Genomic DNA, 19,549 nt, shown 5'->3' with positions numbered 1-19,549 from the left:
TATATGGGAGTTTCCATTGGCCATATTTTCAATTCACAATTTCAATTTGCACAATTTGAAGGGTAATGGAAACGTAGCTAATAGTAACTAAAACTGTTACCAACATTTCTCACAATATCTTCTAAGAAAGTAAATCATACTGGTTTGAAAAGACATGATGGTGACTAAATGATTTTTTTGGGTGGACTCTCCATTTCAATTTTAGAGCTTTTTTGTGTCAAGCATTTACTTAAGATGACGATATTATGACCTTACTCAAAACCATACTGGAAGTCTTTTATGCTAGTTCTGTTTATCAACGGAAAAACTACCAAAACTCTTTCACATTTTAAATGCGCACTTAAACTTCATTAAGTTGTCACTGATAGTCAGCTCATCCGTCCAGGGCTTTGTAAATGGATTTAAGTCTCAAACCGCAATGTTTCGATTTATGCGGCGGGCTGCTTCTCTGTTTGTTTTGGGATTAAGAATTACATGTTTAAACTCAAATTTCCCTTATGCGTTGGCCGAGGCTGCAGATTTTTTTTTTGAGTGTTGTACTTACATTGGAGGAAAGGCACAGCGCGGGCAGACATTCAGACATTCAGACGGCCTGTCTGCTGTGCACCGGCTGTGCAGGTTTTTTTCCCCCTCTGTAAAAATATCACACCTTATTTACAATTCAATGAGGTGAACTGAGTAAGAGTAACAAAGCCACCCTCCCTCCTTCCCTCTCTCTCTCTCTCTCTCTCCCTCGCTTCTCTCACATGTGCGCGCATACACTGCTGGGTGCACCAAGAACAAATAATCTGAAAAGAGAGTCCAGATGCTGTATAAATAGAATATGCACTTTCTTGCTCTCTGTCTTGGTTTTCTCGATGTCTTTCCCCCCCCCCCCCCCCCTCAGATTAAATGGTGTGATGGATGGAGTCAGAACATGCTACGACCCTCTTTCGCCCGCCATGTTCTCGTGCATTTCTCTAATTGAAAATGACTTGAAATGAAAAACGGGTCAGAAACCATATGGTTTCAAACATCCAAGGGCTAGCCAGTAATTATGTGTCACGCCGAACTGCCGTGAGTTGACGGATGTATTCTGACCAAGTTGCATTACAATACAAGCGAAGTTCACCTCAGGAAATGTTGGAAAAACATCTTTAGCCGCAAGGCTTGGCTGGACTGCCGCTTGACCGAGGAATTATTATTATTTTTGCTTACAGCTTGTTTGTGTCCCGACACTTTAACTTTAAGAGTATGTGTTTATGCTTTTTTAATCCTTAGCAATACAGTAGGTAAAAAAAAACACAAGGAATGGTAACCTGCCACACACCCACACCTACACACACTTTATGTAAATGTGCATGCATTCGCACACATACACACCCTAACCAGGAGTGCATTGGCTAAAGCAGCTGTCCAGATGTGGGTCGTACATATTCATGTGCGCTGCCTCGGCTGTCAGGGTTGTCATGGTGACGTCTCCAGTGCAGTGGATGCCAGTGAGCGTTTCTCTCTCATCCATCACCCTTGGCAAAGGTCACTATTATTCTCATTCATTTCAAACTCTCTCTCCTTCTCCTCCTCCTCCTTTAAAAAAAAAAAAGTCTGCCTTGTGAAGGTTTTGGTAAATTAATAACATATAAGGCAAATAGAGAGGCTAATGTGGAAGAAGAAACATTCTTTTGTCCTGAAAAAAAAAAGAAGGGAACTTTTAATATCTTTTGTTGTATTCGTTCCCCATCAGACTAGATTAATCAATGTGTGGTTAATGTGGAATAATTCATGCTTTTGTTCTGAGATGTGCAGAAACTTCAAAGCTGAGTTCGGCTGCTGAGATAGCAGTAATGGTGATACAGAAGCTGGCTCGAGGCGAGAAGGCTTCAGGCTCTCGCTGGATACAAACTCTGAGCGCTTTTCCCCTCGGCCGCTGGCCCAGGTCAGTAGTATAAGAACAGAGTAATTTAAGGGTCAAAGGTCATGGTGTAACCTGCCCTGGCCAGTGCAATTTGTACTTAAAGTGTATGTGTATTTTTTGTGTGTGTATGTTTGGCTGAAACAGGCAATTTTTACCTTTTACGTAATGCAGTGCCCTTTACGTAATGTAAAAAAAAAAAAAAAAAAGAGTTTTGCAAAGATTCCAGCGCAGGTGAACGAGTACAATCCCCATAGTGGGACTTTCATTTATCATTAAATGATTGAGAAAGAAAAGTATTTATAATTGAAATTCAGTTGGGACTAATATATGGCATTGATTCATATAATTAGCAAGTAATTGGTAACCATGATACTTGGATTATTTAATTAATAACATTCGAAAGAACAGCATTTATTAGAAATAGACATATTTAGTAACATTCAGTTTCTTTGTTTAATGTCTTTACTGTCACTTGTGATCAATTTAATGCATCCTTGCTAAAAGTATCAATTTCTTTTTTTTTAAATCGTATTGACCCTTATTGACTTGAGTCCCTTTTGATCTTATTTTACTTTTCAACGCTTATGTTTAGTGCGAACACATTTACAGTTAATGCATTACCTTATTTGACATTAACAGCTTTTTTGTTTGAATTTAATAAGCATCAAAGATCGACAAATATGAAATATAAGTGTAATATGATGATCATGTTCTGTGCTCAATAAATTCGTATAAATTAATTTAATAAGACACTTGAAAATCATAATAATTTAATAACAGACCCCAAACTTTTGATTAATCGCATTTAACATAAAAGTTAAAAACACACACACACACACACACACACACACACACACACACACACACACACACACACACACACACACACACACACATACACACGTACTGTATTTACAGACTTTTATATTAGATTGATTTGACAGCATTATAGTACTTAATTATTCTCATTTATTTTAAATACAATGAAATCAACCTGAACTCAATAACCTCAAATAATACATTTTCGATGGTATTAATACGTTAATAAACAATCATAATCTCAAACATTTACCTTTTAACTAGAACTCTCTAGTGAGAGAGATAACTTATTTTTGTTTCCTCATATCTTCCTATTCAATATCATTCATAATGAATATTTTCCTTACAAAAAAACAGCACTCATTGTTGTTCAGCTTTTACACTGCCAATCATTTTTGTCATAGCTCTATTTGACTGTCCTATATTGTACATTGTCTGCTCCCACGAGCTCGATTCCTCTCTGTCAGCCTCACAACGTCTCACGTAAAAAGCGGCACACAAATGAAATCGAAATTGTGCACACATGTCTCAGACCCCGAGGTGTTACGAGACCCAGTCGCCCCTTCACCCACCCCACTTCCTCTCTCTCTCTCTAGGCCCAGCTCTGCCAGGGGAGCGGAGGGGAAGAGGAGGGGCGGAGGGGCAGCCGTATCCAGGAGAAAATTCGCAAAAAGCTGCGCTAATGAATATTCATCTGTGACGGTGGCTTGGGCTGTGGCACGTTATCCTGGCTGAGACGCGGGATCCTCGCAGGCCGTGATGTGAAGCAGGGGGGGTGCGGGGGGGAGGAGGAGGAACATAAAGGCCCGTGGCCGATCCCATTACCCAGCGCTGTGCAGGCTTAATGGGATTCAGCCAGGAGTCTGTGTGCTGTAGAGACACACTATTCTGTGAGATTTCATACAGGGCTTTAACGACTAAGGTCTTCCAAAGACGCAATACACACGAGAAAGTCCCACGCATCTTAGATAAAAATGGCTGATGTCAGAAAAATCCTCATTTGGGTTGATTTAACTCATTCAAGGGCTTTGTTCAATTTGTTTATGTGGGAGGTGATCTATGTTACTTTTCTATCAGACTCTATTTACTCATAATATGACATTATAGTATCTATTTATACAAGGGCTGTGTTGAAAAATGAAATAATGACTACACTCTTAGAAAAAAAAGAAGGTTTTATAAATACAGAACCCAAGGGTTCTTGACTTTATGGCAAAAAAGAGAAATGCCTTAAATGATTGTGCAGTACTTTCATGTTTAATGGGTTAGCCTATTCCAATTTTTCGAGTGATGAAGTATGTTTATGAGCTGCTTAATTCATAAAATGTAATAAAAATAAAAATGAATTAAAACTAAATTAATCAATTAGATCTAAATCCATAAAATTGTCGCGTGAAGGGAACCACTAAAAGGTTATGACATAACAGTGAATATACTGAAATTGGGAAGAGAGCGCTACATTTGTTTGCTTTTCTAGATTTATGTCACAGAAACATTCAGGTCTATCAGAGTTGATATCTGTCGATATATTAATGCACGTCCTGATTTTGCCAAGTTAGACGCGTTCCTATATGTCAACATATTTTGTTGATCCTGGAATAGCATTTGTGTTCGAAAATGCAATCCTAACCATATACCTAACCCTATAAATGATCCCTAAAATCCGAGGGAAATGATAGGTGAATAACACTGATGTAGAAGCACCTAGCCCTGGTTGCAAGCCTAAATTTGACATAAACTGTAAACTGCTCACAAAGATGTTGATCCAAGTACATGTTGGACTTGGTGAAATCAGTTTCTGCTCTCTTAATGCCTCAGATCAGTTCATTTCTTTTATTTCAACTCGCATTAGTTTATTTGTCTTCCTGTTTGATCAGTAGACATACATCTCCTCCCTTACGGTCCGAAACTCTCCCTGAACGAAACTCAGCACCATTTGCTTATCACAAGCAATAGGAGCCTTAATTTTTTTTCTTTTTTCTTAGATTACATTGAATTTGAGAATTCATTAAAGGACAAGGAAATAGGAATGAGATAGTTTTTGAAGAGTTTTTGCTCATTTACTTTGCCTCTCAGTAGTCATTACCAATGAGTTAAATGTATAACTTAATCAAGTCAGATGCAATTAAGCTAAAATGCACAGAAATACAAAACACACTATTACAAAACTTAAAAGTCGTTACTGTCACTTATGAGCAAATTAATGTGTTATTGCTGAATAAAAGTATTAATTTATCCAACGACAACAACAACAAAAATCCTGACCTCAAATTTTTGAACAATATTTTGACCTATAAATCACAATAAATAAATAAATTAATGGATAGACTAATACTGTGTTCGAATCAGTCCAGAAAACACACACAAAACAAACATATGTAACTTTTTGAACAAGAGCGTTTGAACTGTGTAAATAAAATGATGAACCTAAAACCCCCACATTTTTTTTAGTTTTAAAAATAATAATAATGTTTTTAATGTTTTAATTTTAAGGTTTGTTTTAGGATGTTATATTTTAGGATACCTGATATGGCCACAGCGAGTGCACTTTACTTGAAGTAATTACTAATGTTACATTTATTGAGCGTTAAATTGTCCCTGCTCTCCCATGCATGCTTTTGCTCGAGTCCCTTTTGATTTATTCTTATGAGGTTTGCATTTGATGCCACGCAGCACAGGAAAATCCACATCAAACACCAAATAATATAAATAATTTTAATAATATAAATAAAGGGCAAACCCAAGAAGAATCTAGTGTGCTATATAGTTGTTCTTAATCTTAATCTTGAGAATTTGCAGGTACTCTTGCTGCTGGTCTCTCTGACATCTGACTTTGTTGAGGACTAGTAATCCAAAGCCAAAGGTATCACGCCACCCTGACGATTTAAAAAAGGGGTTCAGTATTAAACCGCAACTCTGTTAACAGTGTTACTGTTAAACCACGCACATAAAAAGGACAGACACAAAAAAAAGAAAAGGGAAATTACAAAGCGTTGGCGAGGTGTGCTGCTGCAAGCATTTAGGCAAACACAATTTTCAGCTTATCGTGGCAAGCTCTCTTTTACCCATCATCCCTAACTGCACCTCGCCTCACGCTCACTCCAATCCGGATCATTTTCAAATGCAAATAGCAGCACTTCACAGTAATCTCACCCAACAGAGAGGCGAATCTATTTGCATACATAAGTTGGCCGCTATTGCCATAAGTCTTAAACACACAATCTGCATAAAGTCGAGGAAAAGAAATAAAATGAACCAAATGCACTGTGACAAATTCGGCAAAAGCAATAATGAATGACTTTGTTTGATATTTAAAAAAAAAGAAGAAGCTTGGTCAGTAACGGGAGCGATGATATTTTGAGTAATAATCATTGTGAATTAGCTGCAAAGGTGCACTTTGGTGGAATCTAGCGACAGCAAACTCAGATACACCTTATCTTTCTCCTGTGCCGGTAACCTTCTTGTGCTTAATCAGCGTTTTCTTCGTATTTCTCGGAAAAATCCATTCTTCTGTGGTGACATTAATTTAATGTTTTACATGGCAGAATGATGGATTAGCCTGATTTTAAACTGTAACTCTGACAAGAGGGAACTGTAATTTTTCTGAACAATTTGAGCTCGTCGTGCTTTTTTTTTTTTTTTACTGTGAATCAATACATGAATTTGTTTAAAGGTGAACAGGATTTATTTGCTTGTTTTTAATATAACAAACTTTATCTGCTTCCCCAAAAAGCCTACCAAAAACATCAGTTAGCATATGAAAAGCTATCAGTATAAATGATGCTACAAAATGCAAATTTGCATTAGAGCACCACAATACACATTGCGGACCACTTGCGTTTTGACATGGGTGGATTAAGTCAGCCGAAGCGTCTTCAGGGAGTGGAGGATTTTGTATGTAGGGTTTGATGGGATCAGTTCATGAGTTGTGCTGAGCTGAGCTGTGGATGAGGAGTCCGTATAACGTCCAAATGCATGCGCTGGTAAAACTGTACGGTGTAATCATAGTGCTTTAGTACAATCAACCCATAGAATGAAAAAAAAAACTCTTGTATATCAATGTGTGATGACAATAATATCTAATTCAATCCTGTTACTACATCTACACAACTATAATGTGTTAAAACAATGCATATGTTGATACACAAAATAAGTTAGCAACTGTTTACATGATGATTTTCATTTATTTGTTTAGCAGATGCCTTTCCTCCCAAAAATAAAAAATATTAACCATAAGTGCCAAAAATATTATAGATAGATAGATAGATATATAGATAGATGGATAGATGGATGGATGGATAGATAGATAGATAGATTTTAAATTTTATTTGAATAATTTATCCGTGCATATCTTCTTTTCATCTTCAAAATATCTTTTCTCTTATGATGATGTTCACTGGCGTGAGGGCGGGGCAACCTGTCACTCACATGACATCAAAGCAAAACCGAACCTCAACCAATCAATTCCCGGTGGAGAAAATCAAGTCCCGCCCTACATTTTTTCTTGTTCGAGATGCCGTTTCACTCGGATATATGGGAATAAAAGACTAGCAACTTCCATTTCATGCCAACTTTAAGAAAACAATGAAAGGAACAGGAAACCAAACTGAAAAACTGTCCTGTACTGCATCTCCCTTGTAGTAGTTAGCACCTCATCAGCAAGTCCAAATCGTGTGGGGGCGGGGCTGGAGAGAGAAAAAAAAGAAGAAGAAAGAATAGGAGTTGGTGGGAGAGGAGAAGGCGGTTAGTTGTTCCTTAGCATACTAGAGGTGTATTACTGTTCACAGAGTTGCTCAGTGTTGTCTAAGTTTGGTTCTGGTTCTTGCAGTTCATTGCTCATGGATAAGGGCAAATATCAGCATAATGCCACGTCTGAGCTTCTGAGGTAATGTCTCCCCGATCCTGTGAGGGCAGGCACTAACTTTAACGTGGCTTTACTTTCCGTGTATGAAAAATAATATCGCAGCTGAAGCATGTCTGGTAGGAAGGAGCAAATGGCTGTGGATGTTACCAGCGTTCAGCGAGGGTCGTCATTTGAAAAGAACCCTCTGCATTAACATTCATAATTACCTACATGGCGAATCTGATATGGTTCATTTACCAGCAGAGTGGGGAAACAAGCTGTCAGGAGAGTGTTCTTTAATTAAGAATACGACGCAGCAACGTGTCCCTCATGACCGCTAATGGAAGTGTTAGTTAATTCACTTATCTCATGAAATTCTTAATGCTTCCTCAATAACTTGTAGTAGAACGCCATTTTTACATACTGATGTCTGTGATGATCAGTTACTCAGGTTTGCAAATACTTGGTCAGATTGTGTAATTATCACATTGAGACTGTATATTGCTGGGATTGTTGGGTTTTCCTCTGGTTTTAATGTCAAAACGTGAACTGAGTGTACACTGAATAAGCCAGGCTGGGAAAACGCGACGACATTTCTGCAAAATGATATCACATTGCTTCTTGCACGTTTCGCAACACTTACAATGTGAAATGTCCGGTGAGTGGTTTTTCAAAAGTGCTGTCGGTTTTATCTTAAACAGATTAACATGATTGTGGCAGCATTTTATTAAGCATGTTGGACGTATCACGGCAGTTCGGAAATGTATGGAAGCTTGTTTCGCCACTGAATTAAAAAAAAATCACTTTTTTACTCATTTATAACTTTTTTCTTAGAATTGTGAGATATGAACTTAGAATTGTGAGAAAAAAGTTAGGTGAATGCTAAAATGTTAATTTAGTTATTTAGTATGTTGGAAAATAACATATCACCACATTGGAATTAAGATTTTATCTGCTTTCCAGAGGTTTGAGATATTGAGCTTCAAAGTTTTTTGTATTCCATTCGACTCTAGAACCTTATTGTTTTTGAAATAAAAAGTCCCAAAATGTACACAACTTAAAAAAAATCTCAAAAAAGTAAATATGTAAATAACTCAATTATATATTTATTCTGACTTATAAAAATAAAGTCTTTATTGATTAATCTCCCTCAGTTTATCCATTGAAGCCTTGAAAAGGGCTTATATTTTACTGCCACTATTGTTCATTTTAGCTGCAGTGAATTGTACTGCATATGTTCGGTTTTGGAGTTTTTGGGAGAAAAATGCAGGTAGAGGCACATTTTTCCAATGAGCCTATGTTGCAACAAGCTGTAAATTTGGAGTAATGCCAGAGTATTGAGGTCTTGCCGATCGTGTTTGGCTTTTAAAAAAAATCTTCATGCAAAACAAACGTTTAAAGTGTTTGCATGAACGTATGTGTTCTCAGGGTTATTAATCAGTGTAAGATCATGCATGTAAATTTGCATTTCTAGAAGAATCCTCATATTTGTACGTGTGATCTTATTTTGAGGATAACGCTGTCTAGTTATGTCCTTGTTTTGATTCGATTCTTCTTTAGACCAGTGTTTAGAAGTGAAACGTCAGAAGTTCAGTATCTGTTCTTCAGAAGTTCGAAGAAAAGAGGCTTAATTGTTCAAGGTTGTACGTGTTTTAATCAAGGCATGATCAAATACGTAGGCAGCCCTGGCTGTAAATAATACATTAATGCCCATACAAAGGCAGCCCCACAGGCAGTGTGCAGAGCGGTAAGCACTGGGGGAATAATACATGTCCTCAGGTTATGCACCACTTTTCTGCTGAGTCGTCAGAGTGAGAGGAAGTTCAGAAAACGGCTCGCTCTGAAGTTACAGAACTCTTCTCAAGGGTGATGGAAGGGCTGGCCAAAGTCACTCTTCAAAGGGACCCAGAATATCCTCTGGTTCTCTCCAAGCGTCCAGCACGGGAGACGATTCAAACACTTAAGAGCATAAATGTTTAGAGGAGTCAATATGAGTGAACAGTGATCTGGTTGAAAATACTGCTGCCTTTGTTCTCTGCTTGGCCAGGCGTTGCTCCTGAGGACCTCGATCTTGGATTTTAGTCTTTGATCATCATAGACTCTTTCGTCGTCTGGTTTGGTCTCGATGCAAAGGGACAGGGCTGCATCTCCCTCGCTTAAGTCATGATGCAATGGCCTGTGAGCGGTTTGCCAGTGATGTTTGGCAGTGATTGTTTGGCAGAGATAGCGTTTGGCAATGCTCAGTGTTGGCTCAGAACTGTATACGAGAGTTTGTATACAGACACAGCCATAAAGTGAGGTCTTGACCTGAAAGATCTTGTTCCACAAACGATAAGGTAAATGAAAAAGGACGAAGGATACAAAAAGGTGTCAATTGCGATGGATCTCATAACTGAACATTTAAGTGGTTTCTTACAAATTTAAAATGACCTCTTCATGTACATTTGTGTTTTTCAACTGGAATTTACCTATACTACTGTTCAACATTTTGGGGTCAGTAATATTTTTGGTTACACTTTATTTTGGTAGTCCACTTTAGACATTCTACTAACTATAAGTAACTTTTCAACTATGTCAACTAACTCTCATTAGAGTATTAGTAGAGTGTAGTAGACTGTTAGTTAGTTAGTAAGTAAGTAAGTAAGCTTTTATAGCACTTTTCACAGACAAAAGGGTCACAAAGTGCTTCACAGAGTTAAAATATACACATAACAGATATACATAACATACACACATATGTACACAAAACATACAAAACTATATTGCTAGTTAAATGCTTGTCTAAAAAGATGTGTCTTAAGGAGTTTTTTAAAAGTTTCCACAGAGTCCAAAGCTCTCAAGGCTAATGGAAGAGAGTTCCAGAGCCTTGGAGCCACCACACAGAAAGCTCGATCACCTCTTGTTTTAAAACGTGTTCTAGGAACAGTTAAAAGGTCTTGGTCTGTAGACCTTAAAGAGCGACCAGAAGTGTATACATGCAGTATCTCCTGGATATAAGAGGGAGCTTGATCATGCAAGGCTGTAAGTAATGGTTAAGATTTTAAACTGAACTCTGCATTGGCTTCCAATTAGTTTTAAAGTATAGGTGTAATATGTGATCTCCTGTTGGTCTTATTCAAAAGTCTTGCAGCTGCATTCTGTACCACTTGCAATTTGTCCTTGGAGGATTTGTTTAAACAAGTGTACAGTACATTGCAATAGTCAAGACGAGAAGAAATAAAAGCATGAACAAGCATCTCCATCTCTTTTTTAGAAACCACAGATCTAATCTTAGCGATGTTCTTGAGATGGAAAAAACAAGAACGAACCACAGATTTAACATGACTGCTAAAACACATAGATTTATCAAAAATGACACCCAGATTTCGCACAACATTACAGTCCGAGGATGATAAAGCCCCAATGGCTTGCCTAATCCTAAAAGTAATGTTGTCTGGGGCAAAAATCAGCACCTCAGTTTTGTCTGGATATAGTTGCAGAGAGTTGTCTGCCATCCAATTATTAATGAAGGCTAAGCAATTGTGCAACAAGGACAGTTTGTCCAGCCTATCAGGGCTAAAAGATAAATATAATTGAATATCATCAGCATAACAATGGTACGATATTTCTCCAAAGCTACCAATAATCTTCCCAAGAGGAAGCATGTACAGGCTGAACAGCAGGGGGCCAAGCACAGAACCTTGGGGCACACCACAGGACAAAGGAGCAGAATCTGACATATATGTTCCAACGGACACAGAGAAACTCCTGTCTGAAAGATAGGAAGAAAACCAATCCAGAGCTGATCCAGTAATGCCCACAGTTGTTTTCAGTCTATCAATCAGAGTGCAGCGATCCACAGTATCAAACGCTGCACTGAGATCTAATAGAACCAGCACAGAGCATTTACTCCCATCAGCAGCCATCAAAATATCATTTGAGACCCTAAGGAGGGCAGTCTCAGTTGAATGTTTTTTACGAAAACCAGACTGAAACTTATCAAAGATATTATGTGAATCCAAAACATTATTTAGCTGGTTCGCAACAACATTTTCTAAAATTTTAGAAAGAAATGGCAATTTAGAAATAGGCCTATAGTTTTTAAATGAAGCTGCATCAAGATTGTTCTTTTTCAAGATAGGCTGAACAACAGCATGCTTAAAACGTCTCTGGTTACGTATGTAACCTTAGTTCCCTGAGAGGGAACGAAACGCTGCGTTTACGCTGTGGGAACACTTCCAAGTGTCTCGTCATGAAGCAAATGTATAATCAGTCCAATGAATGAGCGGGACGTCAGGTGACGTCATAGACCAGGAAACTATAAATCACCCCTGAACGCAGAGCGTGACAGCTTCTGAAAAGCCTGAAGCAAGTCGATCAGGGCATGCAGGAAGTATGGCAGGCGAACGCAGCGTTTCGTTCCCTCTCAGGGAACTAAGGTTACATACGTAACCAGAGACGTTCCCTATCAAGGGAACTCCCGCTGCGTTTACGCTGTGGGAACCCCAATACCCACTACGCCATAATGACAAGGGCCCGTTCTGTGTGAAGACCTTGCGCACACTAGAAGCAAGCAACCTCGCCCCAGGAGTGGAGAGGTCTAAGTCATAAAATTTGACAAATGCATGCGGCGAGGGCCAGCCTGCCGCATCACAAATGTCGTGAAGGGAAACTCCCGAAATTAGAGCCATAGAGGCAGCCATACTCCTCGTAGAATGGGCCCGGACAGCCAAGGTGAAGGCTGTCCGGCCGCTTCATAAGCAAGTGAGATAGCCTCAACTACTTGCTTGCTCATTATCTGTTTAGATGCAGGGCAACCTAACTAGTTAACCCAAAGCAAACAAATAATTGCTCTTATATACGCCACAGGGCAGCTCTGTGGACATAAGCATCCAAAGCCCGGAAAGGGCATAACAGATTAAGTTTTTCCTGATCTGGGGTATTAGGTGGAGGACAGAAGGCCTGCAGCACAAATGACCCGCAATTTTAGAAGGGACCTAAGAATACAACCCGGCCTGGGGTGAAGAAAGACTATCACCCTACCAGGTGCAAATCCAAGTATGTGCAGGCCTCAGCCTCATGTACCACGGAGAAATCGAAATTAAGGATCTCTCCTCAGAGATAACCCAGCAAAGAAACATTAATTGCAGAAATCAAGTATTGTACCATCAGGGCAGATAACAAGATTCAGAAGGTGTTCTCCGCACCAGGCAGAGAACAGTTTCTATTTCAATGCATATTCAGTATTCTCGTGGAGGGAGCTCTAGACTGGAGTATGGTCTCCACGACCTCGGTCGAGAGACCTGAATCTATGAGCTGGGCCCCCTCAGAGGCCGAGCCCACAGTATCCATAACTCCGGAAGAGGGTGAAATATTGTGTCCCTGATTGGGACGCTAAGTCCCTCCTGAACGGAATCTCCATGGGAGAGCCATCTAGAAGGGACAGTAGGTCTGAGAAACACTCTCGGGCCGGCCGGAATTGGGCTACTAATAATAGATGAGCCCCTACCAGGCAAACCCTCTCCAGAACTCCCGGGAGCAAAGATATCGGGAAATGCGTACAGGTGTAGCCTCAACCACACCTAGTACATCGTATCCAGTCCAAGCGGAGCTGGATGCATCAGGGAGAACCACAAAGGGCAATGCGTAGTATAAACGATGCAAAAAGGTAGACTGAGTTTACCGAAGTTCTCCCAAAGGAGCTCCACCACCTCAGGGTGAAGTGTCCATTCCCCGGGCCTCAGCCCCTGCCTCAACAGGATATCTGCTCTGATATACGAGACCATCAGTGTGTTGTCCGAAAGGACAGGCACATGGTGACCTCTCGGGTCTGACAGGAAGTATTGAGATAATCGGAATACCGCCATCACTTCTAGCCATTTATGTGCAAAAAGGAAGATGGTCCTGCCAAAGACCCTTCGCCGAGTGACCACTCATGATCACCCCCCACTTGTGAGGGAAACATCTGTCGATAGCATTATGCGTCGACAAGAAGCCCCCAACACTGGGCCTGGGCGAGGAAACAAGGTTCTTCCACATGACCGAGGCACGTAGGCATAGCCGCGTGACCTTGATCATGTGAAAACGGATTTCCCCTCGGAGAAAACCCCTTGGTCCTGAGCCACCACTGCAGGGGTCTCATGTACAGAAGGCCAAAAGTAATTACGTTGGACGCAGCTGCCATGAGACCCAACAGTCTGAAACTGCTTCACAGTGAGTGACTGGCCTAGTTTTACCCCATTTACGGCGAATCGTTATAGCACACCTAGAAAAGTGGTCCTCTGAGCTGGGAGGAGCACACTCTTCTTGGTGTTGTGTCGCAACCCCAACATCTTAAATAAAACAGGACGACATCTCGATACCGAACTGCCATATGCTCAGATTGAGCTAGGATCAACCAACCGTCTATATAATATAATACGTGAATGCCCTGGGGTCTCAGAGGAGCCAGAGCTGCATCCACGCATATTGTAAAGATGCGGGGTGATAAACATAGGCCGAATGGAATAACCCGATACTGGTATGCTTCGCCCCTGAAAGCAAACCTCAGGAACCTCCTGTGATGAGGATGGATAGATAAGTAAGCGTCCTTCAAGTCTATTGTGACAAACCGGTCCTCGGACTGAATCTGTGCACAATCATATTAGCGTAAGCATACTGTAAACTTGAGATTCTGAAACCTGCCGTTTAATTGACGCAGATCTAGAATAGGACGCAACCCTTCATCCTCTTTCAGAACAATGAAGTAACGGCTGAAAAACCCTGACTGTCTGCTGGGAGGAGGAACCCCTTCTATAGCTCCTTTTGCAGAAGTGTCAGCACTTCCTGCTCCATAACCAGAGCCTGCTCGAGGTCCACCACTGTGGGGAGGACCCCTAGAAATCTGGGCGGACGAGAACCGAACTGAATTCTGAAACCCTTCTATAGTGAGCAGGACCCACTGAGAAATATGTGGCAGTAGTAACCACGCTGCCAGAAATTCTGCTAAGGGCACCAGTCTCTGGAGTCTGGCCTCTGGATTTGGTTGAACAGTCACTTCGGTGCCCTGAAGCGGCGAACCGGCAGGAAACAACCAAACTGACCGTTCTACGACCCTCCTCGGAGGATCGTATGGGGACGCTGACACCTCGGTGCCCTGAACGGCGAACCGGCAGGGAACAACCGAACTGGCAGCGCTGCGACCCTCCTCAAAGAGTCGCACCCCAGAGGTCGCCGAGGAGAAGCGATTTCTCAAAACCGTCCCTGCCCCGGAGGAACCTTCAGAAGCCTGATAGCCTCAGCGTCAGGACTTCTTGTCCAAGTTTTATTAGAGATAACGACAGTCCTCAGATCTTGCCTACCTCTAACTCCTAGTTCCAACGACCCTCCTCGGAGGATCGTTGGAAAAAGCAGGCACCTCGGTACCCTGAAACGGCGAACCGGCAGGGAAACCGAACTGACCGCTCTACGACCCTCCTCGGAGGATCGTTTGGGGACGCTGACACCTCGGTGCCCTGAACGGAGGACCGGCAGGGAACAACCGAACTGGCAGCGCTGCGACCCTCCTCAGAGAGTTGCACCCCAGAGGGCGCCGAGGAGAAACGATTTCTCAAAACCGTCCTACCCCGGAGGGGACCATCCTCAGAAGCCTGCAGCCTCGGCGTCAGGCTTATTTTCTTTCTTTTTGCAGCACTTTATGCTGCGAGGAGCTTTAGTAGGTTGAGACTGCTTCCCAGCAGTCTCAGGAACATTAGATCGGTGAGGAAGAATCCTCTGGAACGCCGCTGAATAGTTTATTCCTTTGTTTATTTGAAAGCGCAGAGTTCAGAAGAACAGACATGTTTTATATTTTTTTTCTTTACATCAGAAAACTTAATATATATCACTCCGTGGCCACCAGCAGGAAACAACCGAACTGGCAGCGCTGCAACCCTCCTCAGAGAGTCGCCCTCCAGAGGACGCCGAGGAAAAACGATTTCTCAAAACCGTCCCTCCCCGGTACAGTTTTGTCTGTTGCGCGACGCAATTCTGGAATAGCGTCAGCGCTGACATCCTCACATTCATCCATGCCCTTATATATAAATATATATATACTTTACCAACCAGCGCTGCTTAATAATATTGATCTATTATTTATGATGGCTGGTGGGTAGCGTCGGGGTTATAATGACGCCGACTCAGGAGAGAGATAGCTTGCAAGCGTCTCTTAACCCGAGGCTCTGTCATACCATGATACTAAATACCCATAACTATAGTAGAAGTTTGGGGATTTAAAACACATAAATTGAAACCGGTTTATTCCACGATCTCGACACCTCAGTGTGCAGATAGGGCGCTTTTTTTAAACGGCAATCCCCGACGAGGAGGCTGAGATATAGAGTTATATAAATTCATTATATTCTCACTCTCATAATGTTGGCTGGCCAGTAAATATTTATTTAACTTAGCAACAGCACTAGATAAAACCTCCTTTTATAAGCTCCTCTTTATTCAACAGAGTTATGAGCAAACTTATTTATTATAGAAACTCATAAACATCTGCCTTATATATATATATATATTCTTGTATATATTCTTTATTGTTTTGTTCTCTCTTTCTTAACAAAACATAAACGATACCAGTTCCTCGGAACTGGAAATCGCAGCATGAGTGTCTCATCGCGGGGAGGAGAAACGCAGCGCGTGCTTCTCCCCGAGAAAAGCCACTGGATCTGGCAGATGAGAGCCGAGATAGGGCGCGCCCGTCTCAACCCCCGCTGTCAGATCCGTTTGCGAACCCCACGAAACGAGTCCCCGCCGCGCCTCGGCAACAGCGGGACCCGCGCCTCGAGGAACGCGAACCGAACCGTCATCCTCGAAGAACGGCCGGCGGGAGCAGAGCGTCCTCACGGACAGCTTCTAGCAATGCTCACAGGCAGTCCCCTCGAGAACTGACTGTTAACATGCTCCACTCCCAAACAAGCTGATGTGTGTGTGTCCCCGCTCGTAAAGTAACGTGGGCAGGGAACAACACAACGCTTGTTTGCTCTTTTTTTGCCATAAAATATATATTGCAACTTGACAGACAACAATAAATAAGACAGACAGAATCAGACCGATTCACACAGAGAGCGCTTCGCTGAAGAAACAGAAGCTGTCACGCTCTGCGTTCAGGGGTGATTTATAGTTTCCTGGTCTATGACGTCACCTGACGTCCCGCTCATTCATTGGACTGATTATACATTTGCTTCATGACGAGACACTTGGAAGTGTTCCCACAGCGTAAACGCAGCGGGAGTTCCCTTGATAGGGAACAGCTAGGGACAGCTAAGTTTAACGTTGAAACCAAACATGGGCCGAGATGATTTATGGATTTTAAAAACAAAGTAGTAGGTAAAATATCAACAGGGCTTTGAGAAGGTCTCATCATGCCCACTAATTTAATTATATCGTTCAGAGTAATGGGACAGAAAGAGTCCAATATTGAAGGTCTGTGATATTTATCTATATGGTGGTTTGCTGATGGTACCAAGCCTGCCCTGACAGCTCTAACCTTGTCCACAAAATGAAACAAAAAAAATGGTTGCAGTCAATATTTAAAAACACAGGGACAATACATGCAGCAGGAGAAACAATGTTGTTAATAGTTTCAAAGAAAGCTTTAGGATTTTTTTTTTACAGGCAGATATCAGATTAGTGAAACAGGCTCTAGCCTGTTTAATCTTTTCGTGTAAGTCCATAAAGAGCTCTTAGTAGACTGTTAGGTCAGGGTTAGGAGAATAAGTTGACTTGTAGTTGCCAAGTTACTTATAGTCAGGAGAATGTCTGTTGGGGGACCAACAAAATAAAGTGTTAGCAAATATAAACAGAAAGTCTACTAATACTCGAATGACAGTTAGTTGACATGTAGTTGTAAAGTTAGTTATAGTTTGTAGAATGTCTAAAGTGGACTATCGAAATAAAGTGTTACCAGATTTTTTTTAAAGAAAAAGAGAGAGAAGAGGGAAAAAAACTTGATAGACAGAAAAGGTTCAAATGAAATTTAGAGAGAAGCATCCATCAATAGTGGTAATTAACATTCTCCAGTCTCCATTTAGCACAGCTTTAGTTTTTTTGCTTGCAATATTGATTAGACTCAAAGGCTTGTCAATTGGAATTCCCATTGATAGAACTAACACAAATGAATAAACGAGTGCAGAGAACTGTAACTGCTTTATTCTTTCTACGGTTGTACTGATTCATGCTCATTATAGTACTAAAAAAAAAAATTCCAGAATCATACACTAGCAATATGAGAATCAGCAGCAATAATACAAACACAGTAAGATTGTTGGTGCTATGTGTAATGCTGTAGTGCATTCTGGGTCATCTTGATTCAGTGGATGCTGGACTATAATGTCCAGTGTAATGACCATCACACAGCCAGTGACTATCTCCAGTCATCACTGCTTGGTCAGCAGCGGTGTTGTAATATGCTGACTTCACACTTGAAGTTTGCATCCTTTTTTTTTTCTTTTTTTTTTTTGCAGTTATATTCACTTGAACTTTTTTCATATAATGATGTAGGCTGACTCAAGCAGCGATGAATGCTGTGTGACTTTTTTTCCCCACCACTGCCTAAAAATACTCAAACGTATGCAAATAAGTGTAATAAAAGGACCAGTGTTGGGGGGTAACGCATAACAAGTAACACGAGTTACATAATCAGATTACTTTTTCAAGTCTGAAGTAACACACTACTTTTTTAATTTAGAACACAATATCTAAGTTACTTTTTAAAATAAGTGATGCAAGTTGTTTTGTTTTCCCATATATTGACTGAAAACTCATGGTGAGAGAAATCGGGATTAAGTGCAGAGGTTTTGTGTGCACTGTGTGGTTATTGTAGTTAGACTAAATGTGAGCAGGTAATAACTCATCTCACATGCACAAAAACAGATTCTGTATTCCTTACAACGAATAAAAACAGTGAAATGCAAACTCAGAATATTGTGCAAATCTGCAATAATTACATATGTTAAATCATATTCAAATACACTTTAAGCTCACTTTATTAACCAATGTCTTTGCTGCTGACCTTCGATGATCCAAATCAATACGAATAAGCAAAAATGATGTTGGTTAAACCACAGTTGTGTATGCATTTATTATTGCTGAGGTAAGAGTTAAACTTTCTTCTCCTTCATTTGTTTGAAAGGTTTGTTTGACCTGCGCCCTCTACGTTTTCAAATTTTACCATCACCCTGAAGATTGATGATCATATTAGAGGAGTATGACAAAATTTGATTCATTTCCATACATAATGCCAGAGCATTGTATTTGTGTTTATGAAATTAACCTCTCACAAACAACTTAATGAATATTCAACATGTTTTGATTAAGGAATTTTCAAACCTTTTATCAAAACAGCGCGAATTATGAAACTTTAATCTTTAATCATGACACATTATAAAAATTTGGGGTGCATTTTAGTATACAAGTATACAAATGCATTTTCAAATCCTTTTGAGTTCATAGCCTTTTTTCTAATGATATATAATATATATTTTTCCGTGTAAATCACTAAACCGTTAAGATTTCAATTTACACACACTTTCATCTCTATAGTGTTTTGAAAAGAAATGAAAGAAACAAAGTATGTTGCCTCTTGATACAATCTTTTTATTGTTTGCTCTGCTCTTTTTCCATTACAGCAAACCTGGCTTCTCTTCCACCCTTATCCAGTGCTCAGCTCTACAATTGCTTTTTGAATGAAATAGGACAAGTTTTCATCCATTTTTAATTGAAATGCAAACTACAGCAGTGGGTCACAGCAACAGCAGCGCCTTCACTTCCCGATGATAAAGGCTGCAGCTATTTGTCTGGCTATCAGCTTGGTCATGTGTGTAATTGCCTTTTACCATTCTCTGGCCACAAAAAGCACCAGAGTGATGCATGCTGAGAAGAGGCAAGTGGAAATTGCACACAATACATGCCGAAAGATTCCATATGTACAATGATGGTTTTTGGTCAAGGAGCTCGTGAATATGTGTCTAATAATAATATTTCAGATCAAT

At 40.5% G+C, this 19,549-nt stretch overlaps 1 long non-coding RNA gene across 1 annotated transcript; it reads left to right on the top strand.

Annotated features, from left to right (window-relative positions):
- Positions 1–5,472: 5,472 nt before the first annotated feature.
- On the top strand, positions 5,473–19,197 carry LOC307001680. Its single transcript, XR_013798285.1, has 3 exons — positions 5,473–5,576; positions 18,691–18,763; positions 19,187–19,197. It is a non-coding gene; the product is annotated as an uncharacterized lncRNA (long non-coding RNA).
- The last annotated feature ends 352 nt before the right edge of the window (positions 19,198–19,549 follow it).

The sequence above is a fragment of the Phoxinus phoxinus genome (assembly GCF_949152265.1).
Source record: "Phoxinus phoxinus genome assembly, chromosome: 7".
NCBI classification, from domain to species: Eukaryota; Metazoa; Chordata; class Actinopteri; order Cypriniformes; family Leuciscidae; genus Phoxinus; species Phoxinus phoxinus.
This window is presented reverse-complemented; position numbering and strand designations above follow the sequence as displayed.